Below are 12,985 nucleotides of genomic sequence, written 5' to 3' on the forward strand. Positions count from 1 at the left end.
TGAAGATGTAGCTTTATGCTAGCGAGACCCTGGATTCCATCCCTAGTACACCACCACCAAAAACCAAAACCAAAAACCATAGCTTCAGGACCACACGCTGCCCCACCAGGCCTCCCCTCCATGCTTATCCAGGTCTGATGTCCTCACAGGTGCCTCCTGTGACACTTGGATTCTCTAGGCAGGAGGCTGAGAGGGATGCAACTCTTCTGCTATCCTTTGCCATCAAGGGTTGCACTCCATGCTCTTTTCCTAGGAAACCTCTGACTTCTCTGCTCTGGCCTCATATTTATGTTTTTTTTGGGTGTTTTGTTTTGTTTTGTTTTGTTTTGTTTTGTTTTGTTTTGTTTTGAGACAGGGTCTCCGCTATGTAGCCCAGACTGGTCTTGAACTCACAGAGATCCTCCTGCCTCAGCCTACCAAGTGCTGCGATTATAGGTGTGCACTACCATGCCTGGCTGAGCGGCCTCATGTTTACGAAATTCATTCCTATGATGAGCCAAGGTCTCCATGGAAGGGACTGCGTGGGAAGTAACAAGTTGCTGTCCCCGGAGACTTTCGGGTGGCAACAGGATTGAAGCTCATTGGGGTGTTGTGGGTGGAATTCCAGAAACAAATGAGGGAAGACCTAAGCACGTTCTCCAGGGTCCCAGCTCTGAGCACAGTACTCTCAAACGCAGGGCCTTGCCTTGTGCCAAGACTCCCAGAGGCTGCTTGTACAGCCGGGAGCTGCAGGATGGAGCATCCTTGCAGGGCTTGCAGTAAGCCCTGGGCCTGAGGATCTGCAGTTTGCAGCCAGCAACCGGGCTTCGCAGGAACAATGGCTGAGCCTAGGAGAGCTGAGCCCATGCCTGGGCGAGCGGAGCCTGTGAGCTGGGGAGCTGGAAGCGTGGGAGGAGGGTGGCAAGGAGCTGCAGCTCTGCGCAGCTGTGCTGCTCCTCATGCATATTCATGAGGGTGTGTTGAGTTGCACCTTGAGGCACACACTGTACCTCCACCTCACTTAGGCTGTGAAAAGGCGTGGGATGCACAGCAGGGGACTTGCCCAGCAGCAGAGCGAGTTCCTGGTGCAGCCCGCATTGCTCTCCTGGGCTCAGGATGCTGCTCACTGCAGTGCAGGAAGTGCCGACGCCACACAAGCGGCCAGGGAATGGGGTTCTTTTGGCCCAGACCCAGGAAGGGTGTTTCCTGGCCTCCCCGCTCCCAGGCCTGAGACACTGGACATCCTGTGGTGACCTAGACGCCCCCCTCCGGACCTGTGACATCATTCCAAGGCCAGGGCCTGGACCAGGGCACCAGCAACGTGCATCGACTATGGGAGACAGGGAGAGAGAAGGGAGGGGAGGCAGGCACTATGCAGACACTGTACCAGACATTCCATTTTAAAAGTAAACTCTTTGAGGCTGAGACAGGAGGATTGCAAGTTTGAGACCAGCCTGGGCACCTTAATGAGGTAGTGAGAACCTGTCTCAAAATACAAAAATCAAAATGCTGGGGATGTAACTCAGTGCAAAGGTCCTGGGTTCAATCCCCAGCAACACCCCCCCACCCACACAGAGTATACTTTTTAATTCAATAAAGCCTCCATGCAGAAAAGCATACAGGATTTTTGCCCTAGAGATCTGTGAGGGTTAAATAAATTGATGTGTGCAAAGGGCTTAGAAGAGTACCTGGCATGAGTTACAAGCCAAAAAAGAAAGAAAGAAAGAAAGAAAGAAAGAAAGAAAGAAAGAAAGAAAGAAAGAAAGAAAGAGGGAGAGAGGGAGGGAGGGAGGAGGGAAGGAAGGAAGGAAGACAAAGAAAGAAAGAGGAAGGAAGAGAAAGAAAGAAAGAAAGAAGGAAGGAGGAAGGAAGGAAGAGAGAGAGAAAGAAAGAAAGAAAGAAAGAAAGAAAGAAAGAAAGAAAGAAAGAAAGAAAGAGGCAAACAGGGTATGGACTGATGAATTCTCACAGTGCACTTCTATACCTGCACCTACATGAAGAAGCAGAATATTACCAGCAGCCCCAGAAGTCTCCCTGGGCCCCCTGCTAAGCTCTTCTCCCTCAAGGATCCCCCCACTATTCTGACCCAACCCCAGGGATGGGCTTTGAGTGTGTTAAAGTGTATATTGGCAGATGTACTACACGCACTTCTTTGTCCATTTCTCCCTCGGCACCGTTGGTGCGTGCGCTTTGCTCCTTCTCGCTGCCGAGCAGGACTCCAACTGTGCAAAGACCCTGTGATTAACTGCTCCCACCTCCGATGATGGACATTCGGGTGGTTTCCAGGGCTCAGCCATTGCAAACAGTGCTGGGCGTGTGTCTTTGGCTTTCCTGTCTTTCTGCAGCTCTCCGCACAGGTCCTTCTCGGGTAACAACTGCAAGTGCAGGGCTGGGATGTGCGGCTTAGGTACATTACGTTTACCAGAGTGGCCCATGTGGGTCCCACACACGGATCTACCAGTGGCCACTCCCACCACAGGCCACCAGAGTCCTGATTCCTCCATTCTTTCTAACACTTTGTACAAAGTTTCCTGCAGACAAAGGTTAAAGGTTTGGACTTTAACAGGACAACTTGGCTTCCTGTCCTGGTTTTGCCCTTTCCCTCATCCTGGGACACTGGCCACATTCCTTATTGACCAGTGACTCGACTTCCTCTGTCAACCACAGCTCCTCTTCTAAGGGCTCTGGTGTGTGGTTACTACTCTGTGCTCGGATGGGGGCCCTCAGGAGATCCAAGGTCACCTGAAGGCCTCCTCGCGGGGAGGCCCTAACCCTCTTTCCTTGTCAGTAGGCGGCTCAGTGGCCAGAATGGGCAATGGGGAGCACCACCCCCAAGGAGAGAGTCAGGTCTGGATCCGGATCCACTCACTAAGAATGCAGATCGACTGGGGTGATCTCAAAAGAGGAAAGAAGCTGAAGAGCTCACACTGCTGTCCTGACACTTGCCCTGTGGCTTCTGCTGCGGCAACATCCTTAGCTCCCTCCCCAGGCACTCGGCCCCTGATGGCTTTGGAGAGCCATGGTGACGAAATGGGAGAAACACGTCTCACGCACGCAGAGCAAAGAGCAGAAATTGAATTGCAACAGCAGTTGGGCTGACGGGGTAGGCTTTTAAATAAATGAAAATTTGATCAATATTTTATTTCCTTATATTTTTAGACATGATGATCTCCTACCCTCCTTTCGTTTTTGTCTAGTAACTTCTGCCAGGGAAGAGCTTTGTGTTTTCCACCAAACATCGTTGTGAGTCGTGCTGCATTAAAAATGAAAGTCTGTCCTCACAGCAGCTAACAGTGCAGGAAAATAGAAGCACCATCCTCTATTAAAGCTGCATGAGTCAAACGGTGCCGGTGCCGAGAGCTTTTTAAAGAAAACCAGTCCTGACATTTGTGGGGCCAAAATACGGACAAAGGTCCCCTCCTAGGAGTCACGACCGACTGAAATGGAAGCAGTCTGAGTGGGGCAGGCACAGAGAGAGAGGCCCCGGCGGACAGGTGTCCAAGGCCTCTGAGCTGTCATTTCTGTGACTGAGAGAGGCTCAGCCAGCCGGTCTCAACCCATCCCTCCCAGCTCCCCCAGGTGCCTGGCTAGCCGGCAGTTGCCTGTCAGTTTTTCAGGCTTTTCCTCTGCTCTCGCCCTTGGACTCCAGCATTAGAGAACCTGAACCCTTTGCTACTCTCAGAGTCTGTCCAGCCTGTGATGGAGGAGGTGCTGATTGTCAGATCCCAACTGGATGGTGACACTGATGTCCCAGCCCCCACTCTGACCCCCCAAATCCATCCCGAAATACTGATGCCCTGACTTATGTTAAACCCAAACACTGAAATTCTGAGACAGGAAGTGGTTCTTTAAATTTTAATAATCATTAAAAAATCTAAGGTAGAGACCAATTTGTTCCTCTTATTACAGGAGAGAACCCGGACAGCGAGATGGGTAGAGCTGTTTCCAAAATCACACAGCTGGTGTTAACAGAGCCAGGACTAAAACCCAGGCATTCCTGCCAACATGGTGGTGTTTTTATTAAAGAATATTGCTGAGGAACAGGTGCAGGCTGTGAACCTCAAATGGCCTGAGGACCTTGATGTCACTGACCCCATTTCACAGAAGGGTAAACTGAGGCTCAGAAGAACTGCCCCGTTGTTCATGGTAGCCCTCCCAGCAATAAAAGACATGGAAAGGCTGTCTGCTTTGAACTATGGCTTCTTTAGCCCGTCACCACCCCTACCAGTGGTAGGCGGGATTTTCACAGAGTGGCACATGTCCATGAGCCCTGGATATGCGTTCCGTGTTCTGACTCCCTCCTCTGGCCCTGTGGACGTGGATCAGGTGTGCACTCTGCTTAATAGAAGGATGGCCACATCTGGGGGGCTGCTGAGGAGGGGTTTGCTGTCTACTAGCGACAAGCTGTAACCTGACTGCTGCTGAGAAGCCAATACCTAGCAGAGTGGGAGCAGCAGGGGAGACCTGGGGTTGGGGCCGCCAGGGAGAGCTCCACAGAGGCCGAGGTGAGTCCCATAGGACAAGGAAGCAATTATCACGGGCAGCCAGAGGCCGGGATTTACCCACATGTGAACACGGAAACTTTGGTTGAAATGCAAACGTAATTTTGAAGCCTGAATCAAGCAGCAGAACAAAAAGACATAGCAGCTTCCATGGTGCTTGGCCAGGTGCCTCCTGCTCCCATACACCCGGGGATTTTGGTTGGTGTCCTTGTACCTTATCTTTACCAGGGACAGCAGGAGCATCATGCTGAGACAGCTCCCCAGCCACGTCAGATCACTCATCTACTTTTATCCCAAGAAATGTAAGTTTAGGAGAAAATGTGCAGGTGCCTTGCTTGGAAAAGGAGACTGGAGGGCCCCAGAGAGTGCCCCAGGCAGAAGGACCCAGGAGTGACCTCGAGGACACTCCAGGAAGGCCGTGGGTCTGAGTGACAGCGTCCTATGACACTGCCCAACAGCTTTCTTCACCCAGCCGTGGGGAGGATGACATGAGTCTCTGGAATGTGCTCATTGCATTACCCTGTTTGGATTTGCAGTCATTTAACGAGGTCTGTGCCTTCAGAGCCCAAACGACCAATGAGTCAGACTGCTCGGTACCCGGAGACACAGATCCTGGAGTGTGTTCGCTCCCACAGGGAGGGGAATTCACAGCAGCACAGAGGGGGCAGAGGAGAAAGTGCACGGCTGACTCAGACCAGCAGGGTTGGTGGAAGGAGACCAGGCACATAGCACAGGTGACTCAGCCGCCCCTCCTAGGTCGGTGGGTGCCAGGCCTTGCTGTCCCTCAGCCCGTTCCTTGTGAGGCAGAGGATTTCCCCTAATACTCTCAAGATAAATGCATCTGTAGGTTCAATACCATCCCAAACAAGATTCTGGCAGGACTGGAAATGTCTGCTCTGCAAAGAGGCTCTTAAGAGATGGGCACAAAGAACTATTCAAACCCCACAGTACAAAACAAACCACCTAATTTAAAGATGGACAAGGATCTGCACAGAAATCTCATCAGGGCACATGTTCCCATGTCGGGGGAGCTTATGAAAAAGTGCCTCCATGTCACAGTTTGCTGGTAAAATGGAAATTAAAACCGTCTGGTAGGATGGCTACAGAGTGCTAGGAAGGGGGTGTGGCCGCAGGAAGTCCCGCCCACCTGTGGTGGGAATGCCCTGTGGCACAGCAGGCTGGATGGGACTGTCTTACGCAACTAACCATTCTTTTCCCAGGCGATTCAGCAATCACACTCGCTGTAATAGTCTTTGTATGTCCAGGGCATGGGAAAAGCTGCTCAACATATCCTTCATCCTCAGCCATCAAGAGTCATTTCTGACGAAGTCACGAGGGCTGCGTGGATGACCATGGCCACGAAGAGGAAGTGATACCTTATCTCAGGCCACCTGATGGCAGACATTGGCCACTGATCTGTGGGGTCCATGGTTCACACAGAGGAAAGGATCCAGACCTCCAATCAGGACCAGAAGCATGACAAAGTGCAGGCCACCCTTCTGCCCCTTCCCAGCTGGAAGATGCCACCATCACCCTGCCCCCTGCAGCTGATCCCCCGCCAGCCGCGCTCCTTCCCCACCCCACACTGCACAGCGAGGTCTCTGCCCACCCAGAGCAGCCAAGTGTCCTCGGCCTGCCGCGCCCTCCTTCAGGTCCCACTGGGAACGGTCAAAGGAGCAGCACAGAGGTCAGGGCCCGAGAGGATGTGGGAGGCGCTGGGGCCAGGAGCACACGGAAAAGCGGTGCTTCCTTCCCAGGCCCGGACACCAGGCCACCCAGGCACAGCGCCCAGCCAGGCCCTGTCCCTCCTCTCCTCCCTCCACCCACACAGCGGTGGTCACGGAGAAGCCCGGGACCCACTTTCCCTGGGCATCTGGGGAGGATGCTCCCTGCAGCCTGGGCAGCTGGCACGGGGACAGAACCATCAGAATTGGGCCTTAGTGTGACCAGGCTGTCCCTCTGGACACAGCAGGGCCACCAGGAAGTTCTTCTTCTCTCCCCACAAACACCTGTGCTTCAGGTGAGGAAGAAAGAGGGGCAGAGGCTGTGAGCAGAGAGGAGCCCAGGTCCAGGAAGGGGCAGTGAAGTCATGAAGTTCAAGAAAGCATGGGGAGTGTGGGGTGCTGCAGCCGGAGCACAGAGCAGAAGGTCCCAAGCTCCGCAGAGCCCCACGGGGCGGGACTGGGCCTGTGCGGGTTGCATTCAGCTGCGGGAGAGGTGCACAGGAAGCACACAGGGCTGGGTACTGTTGGCCACCCGCCGGGGGCTTCGCTCACTGCACAAGTCACAAGTGTGCAAACTGCTAAGGTGTTGCCCAGTGGGTTTTGAGTACAACTATCCCACAGCTCCTGCCTCAGAGACATCTCAGGTAGGAGCTGGGCTGGGGTATGTGAGCCAGCTGGGGGCCAGGAGTAGAGGGTGGTGTCCAGCCAGGGACTCAGAACCTGGACTGGTGCCTGGGGCTCCGCTCCTGCTCCTTTCTCTTTCTGTCCTGTCTTGCAGGCTTGTGTGGAGGGGACATGTTCTGGAGAAATGAATCACACACACACACAAACACACACAGATACACACACACACACACACACACACACACACAGAGCGATGAACAAACCCACAGTTCTTTTCCCAGGGCTGCTGCTTTATTCCTGGAGTCACAGTTGTCACCTGTCATCTCCAGCTTTTCAAGCCAAAGGTCCTGCAACTTTGACAATTATCTTGTGCCCCAACTGAAACACAGCAACACACATCCCTTGGGGGAAACCATAGCCTGGACTGGGAGGGAACAGATGTCAGTGAACTTTAGTAAACAGAGCCACGTCGTGAGCTGCGGCATTGGTCTTCCTCCCTGGCCTCCCATAACCCCAGGTCATGTGGTGCTGAGCTCCACTGGAGCTTCTCTGTCATCTTAAATAGAGCATCTTCCTATGCTCCTGACTTTTAATGCACAGCAATTTAGCTACCCCATGGCTGCATTTATGGGGACTAAAACCAGATTATACCTCGTGTTCTAGTGAAGTTAGTAGACACCCATTCTACAAGCCAAACTGTCGTGGTCATGAAATAATGTGGATTTTCTACTTCTAGTGCAACCAGCCATAGGCCAATCTGTTTCCGAGCTGGTGGTACATCAAGGCATTCTGCTCAATGAGTCTTATTCCTTCCCCTCCAAGGATTTTCCTGCTTTACTTAATTATTTTCCTTCTCACAGCATGGTCACAGGGGCAAGTAGTGTCTGTCACATAGCCACTGAACTACCCGATCCACTTTCCTGCCTGAGCATGTGAGGCTCAGACCACTGATATTTAATGGTCCTCTGTTCTGATGTCTCAGTGGTCCCTTGGCTGAGGACACCACTGTCCTGCACAAAGACAGGATAGGAAGATGCCCCACAATACCCTGAGGTGTCGCTGAGAGAGCAGAGCTCTCATAGGAGCTCCCATAAACAAACAGCGAGGATGATCACCCAACAGTGGTCCTGGTATGGGGGAAAGAATATTTCTTGTTATTGCTTAGTTTTCACATAAAGGGCTTATGAAACACAGTATAGAAAACTGAAAAGGATATGGCTGAAAAGCCTACTGCAAATAGAAAAATAATACAGAAGTATTCACAAAAAGAAATTTTTTTGTGTCTTTTTGAGGCAGGGTCTCACTATGCACTTCAGGAGGACCTTGAACTCACTTTGTAGCCCAGGCTGTCCTCAAACTCACAGTGATCCTCCTGCGTCAGCCTCCTGAGTGCTGGAATTACAAGAGTGCACCACCACACTGGGTTTGAAAGGAACTTTAAGATAATGTTTGCATTAGTTTCTGATTGCTGCTATAACAAATGACCACAATTGAGCAGCATAAGTGACACAAATGTATTATCTTACTGTCTTGGATGTCAGAAGTCTGAAATAATCCTTGAGAATCAAGGTACCGAGCTGGGTTTTGGTGCACATTCCTGTAATCCCAGCACTCAAGAGACTGAGGCAGGAAGATCATAAATTCAAGCTCAGCCTGGGCAATGTAGTGAGATCCTGTTTCAAAATAAAAGATAAAAGAGACTCTGATGTAGCTCAGTGTGAAGACCCTGGGTTTAATGCCCAGTAACACACAGAGACACAGATGCACACACAGACACACACACGGAAGAAAGATCAAAAGATAGATAAAAAGTATCAGTAGGACTGCGCTGAGCCTCCACGGAGGTGAGCTTGGGGTTGCAGAGCCTGGAGGGATGAGGAGGACTTTGCTGCATGAAGCAGGGTGAAAATGTGGAGGTGGGAGAGAGCTTGGCTCCACTAGAGCACCTGCATGTGGTTGGCATGGGGAGTTTATTTGTGCCGGTGACCGTGCACTGCAGGGTGGTGACAGAGACAACAGTGACAACTCTGACCCCACACAGTGCCATGTCCCATCTGTGCAGCCAGGTCATGCACATCACCGCTGTGCTTTGCAGAGAAGACACAGGCAGGGTATGGGAGACATCCAAGGTCCTGCTGCCTTGTGTCGCACACACTTTGCCCTTGGGGTTAGCTTCTGTGTCAGTGTTTACTAGAGAAGCAGATACAACACAAAAGATGCACATATACAAGAATCTACAAGATTGGCTTACAGTGGCCACCCGTAGAGCCTTCATGGAAGAGTGCAGAGGGTCTGTCTGCACACTGGAGACTGAAGGATCCAGTTGAAGGCCTGGAGCTCCCTGTAGAGTCCTGCGCAAGTCTGTATCAGGAGACCGAGGGTCTGAGATGGAAGGCTGAGGAGTCTTTGATGGAAGCCAGGAGGTGACATCCAAGGTGAAGGTGAAGACTGGAGCTTTTTCAAAGAAACAGAAGCTGTCCTTCTTCACTTCCCCTTTATATCATCCCAGACAAGGAGCCGCCCTAGGGTGGGTCTTCCACACCCAAGGGTGTGAAATTGTTGAGCCAATTTAGTTTTGGGTTTATCTTACTCAAATTGACACAGTCAATCAACCATCATATCTTCACAGGGGGCTTGTGGAAATGCAAAACCTCAGGTCCTATTTTCCCCCAGGACTATGTGTGGAGCTGAGGGATGGGACAGGGTGGTCTAGGAGGTATCCTGATGGCCACTGAAGGATGGGCTGATGGGGGAAGGGGCATGCAGGGGCACTGGAGAGCCAGGGTGGTGGCTGGTGGTTATGTATGTGGCTGCCTAGTACCCTCCTCGGGTGCAAGCACCTACCTGGACAAAGGTTTAGGTCTGCACACAATGTGACATGGGAGAAGGCACCAGAGGGGAATGACAGCACTCTGGGATGGCTGGCATCGAGTGATAGTGGCTGTTTATTGCCCCTGGGTTCCTGTTTCAGTGAGGATTCCAGGGCTCAACAGAGGTTACGGAGTCTGTCAATAGGAAGAGGGGGAGGGGAAATGTCTTATACTCTCTCATTGCTGGGACAAAATACCTGACAACTCCAAGTTAAAAGAGGAGAAGTTTACTTTAGCTCACAGTGTGTAGAGGTTTCTGTCCATAGTGGGCTGGTTCCAGGCAGGGTGGAATGGTAGAGGAGAAACAGTCCATGGAAGGGCAGGCAGGCAGCAGCAAGCTTTCCTTCTTTCCCTTTTTAGTCCATCCAGGCTATAAGCTTATTGGCACCACCTGGGTGTGGTGCCACCCACACCCAGGATGGGTCTCCCCTTTTCAGTAAATCCATCATCCACACTCAGAACTATGCTAAACCAGTCAGTGAACTAATCCAGTTATTTCATAACAATGACTTAGTGTCACACATCCATGATTCAGTCACCTCACAAAAGCCCCACCTCTGAACACACGAGGCTTTGTGGGGACATCTAGATATAAGCCATAACAGGAGGAGAGTCTCATGGAGAGTTTATGGACTGGATACTGTGAACGTCTTCTCCTTTGTTCTGAGAGCACCTGAGCAAAGGGCCCTGTGCCCATTTCAGAGACAAGGAAATGAAGCCTGACTTTGATACAGTAAACTCGCCTGGTGACTCAGAACTTGCAGCTAGATCTTCCTGGCTCTAAAATCCCTTCCGGCTGCATGATGTCACAGGGCCTCCACAGTGCCCGGTCCCCATCAGGAGGCCCTCTAGGGACCCGTGAGCAGCACACCATCATGTATGAGTGGATGCTATAGTATGCTGCTCTTCCAATGGTGAAACTTTGAGTCTAGCTGTGGAGTACATCAAACATTTTAGGGTCCCTAAAATGCATGTTTTATCCCCACCCCTGGTACCTGTGGATGTGATCTGATTTGGAAATGGCCTTTAGATGTAAGTAGATTAAGGACCTCAAGATGAGATTATTTTGAATTTAGGGTAGGGTCCTAAATCCAGTGAATGACCAGTGGTGTCCTAATACAAGAAAGAAAAGATTTGATACAAAGAGAAGGGGACAAGGCCATATGAAGACAGGCAGACAGACAGACAGACACCTGCTCTTCTGTCCCTTGCCCTCTTTTGATGCAGGATGAAGATTCAAGACTAGGGAGCTCTCACTCCATGCCTGATGCCTCCCACCCTGCACCCTCCATTCCACTTGCAGGAGGTGCAGAGCAGAGGACTCGCCCATGCAGATGGCCCTGATGTGACCTCCAGGTCCATAACCCTCATGATGAGTCCCACACCCCTAGAGCTGCTATCTCTGTGAAGCCAGCACAGGGCAAGTGGTAACTGGGAGCCAAGCATCCCCAAATGCAAGATGGGGACCACAGTCGCCAAACTACCCCAGAGCACTGCACCCCTCCCTGAGCCAGGACACTAACCTAATGGCATCAAGCTATCCCCTACCTGCGGGTCACTGCTGAGGAGCCTGGGGGACTCTGGCACTCCTGCCTCCCAGCAGAGGCTCCCCTGAGCAAGGTGGGTGCCCAGATGAGACCTGTGTTGCCTGCTCAAGAGGGACCAGAGGCTGAGCCTGGCATCCCTGTGGGCTGCAGGCCATGGAGTGAGTGGAGACCAAGCTGATGGAGACCGAGCTCAGCCAGGAGGGGACACCACCCTGGAGACCACCCTGGCACAGACAGCCTCCCCACCACCCTGCCTGGAAGCCCCCACAGTGCTATGTCTGTGCCCCTCCTTGTCCCACCCCATACAGTGCAGCCTTGCCCTGATGATTTTCCAGGCAGTGACGGGTGGGTGACAGTGGGGAAGACACCTCTTGTGGAGGAGCAGCTGGGTGACTCTCCTTGAAGGAAGAGCAATTGTCTCCAGTTTGGCTGAACGTGACCCCATTTCCATGTATTGATGTGTACAGAGCTGGTTAGGACTTTTCTTATCCCTTCAATTCACTTTAAGGAATGTATATCGGTTCAGCTGAGGTGCTGATGGTAGTCTGTAAAGATGGCAGGTGTGTTTACCCGGACACTCCCTCCTGCCACCCTTTTCCTCTGTGTGAGCCAGGATGAGGTGGGATGAAGAGCTAGTGCTCCACACTGGCTATAGGCTCGGATCATGCCTAGTGATAGAGGCTATGACTTCCTGGGGCTTGACAGATTACACATCAGAGCTGAAGCACCCACCCTAAAACATTAGATATGACCTCAGTTGTGTTATATAGTTACTCTTTCTGCATATCCTTCTGTCTGCACATTGCAGAGGTGATTTCAGGTCTCCTACCTCACCTAACTCACAGTACTCACCTATTTCCCACGATTCTCACAGTCACTCAACCTCAAGCCACTCCCTTCTTCACAAATTAATAAAACCCAGGTTTGTCCCTGGGTCTAGGCCTTTGTTCCAGATAGCTATCATTGTGGCTAGACTCAGGACTTCTTGGCTCCCCATAACTACAAATACGCCTTAGTGCCTTTATTCTCGCTATGGGTTGCACTGGAAGTTGTAGATTGGAATTAACTTACTAGAATTTCAATAACTTTTCATGGGATTACAAATATAAACTTCCTGGGCTGCAATGAGGACCAGGAAGTGCTCTCTATAACCTCAGAGTTGGGGCCTGGCGAGGGATGTGCTCTCTGGTAGCTTCCACACAGGTCTGTCCCATGTCATTTTTCTTTCTCTCCTGCTCCTGGGCCTGGATGGCCTTCAGTCCACTCAAGACTGGTCCCTATAAGAAACAAAGCCTTGAGTATGAGCCCATATCCTGGCCAGGACATCCCCTGCCAGAAGCCCAATCTCTTGCTAGAAGCTGGGTTTGCAGAAATTGCTGCTTGATGCCTTTTTCTTGGACAAGGAGGAGCAATTTGGCATTGTCTATAATCCTGGATTACTGATCTGATTAATATTTCATGGTGTGTACAAGTCATTTACATTTATAGAGACACAGTCATGAAAAATTAAAGCTTTAATTGCTTCAAGTTTCTCCTTCGCCTTCTCCGCCTTCTCCTCCTCCTCTTTCTTGTCTTTTCTCCTTTGGTTCAGGAAATTTTCTCTTACTGAGCTGTTTTTACAAGTCTTGGGACCAGAGCTACTCAAAAAAGTCAGGGAATGTGAAAACACTGTGGGAGGAGAGACTTAGGTGTGACCAGGTAATGTCAGGAGGTGTGTGAAGTGGTGGGTGTCATTTCTT

At 51.3% G+C, this 12,985-nt stretch overlaps 1 long non-coding RNA gene across 2 annotated transcripts; it reads right to left on the reverse strand.

Moving 5' to 3' along the window:
- Positions 1-9,203: 9,203 nt before the first annotated feature.
- Positions 9,204-9,979, reverse strand: LOC102005117. 2 transcript variants are annotated; one of them, XR_263035.2, is made up of 3 exons: positions 9,941-9,979; positions 9,674-9,834; positions 9,204-9,283 (listed from the first exon to the last, which is right to left on the reverse strand). It is a non-coding gene; the product is annotated as an uncharacterized LOC102005117 (long non-coding RNA). The 2 variants fall into 2 exon arrangements; XR_001236514.1 differs by having other exon boundaries at positions 9,931-9,969.
- Positions 9,980-12,985: the final 3,006 nt, after the last annotated feature.

Source organism: Chinchilla lanigera, unplaced genomic scaffold (assembly GCF_000276665.1).
Source record: "Chinchilla lanigera isolate Chin_1 unplaced genomic scaffold, ChiLan1.0 scaffold00059, whole genome shotgun sequence".
Lineage (NCBI taxonomy): Eukaryota > Metazoa > Chordata > Mammalia > Rodentia > Chinchillidae > Chinchilla > Chinchilla lanigera.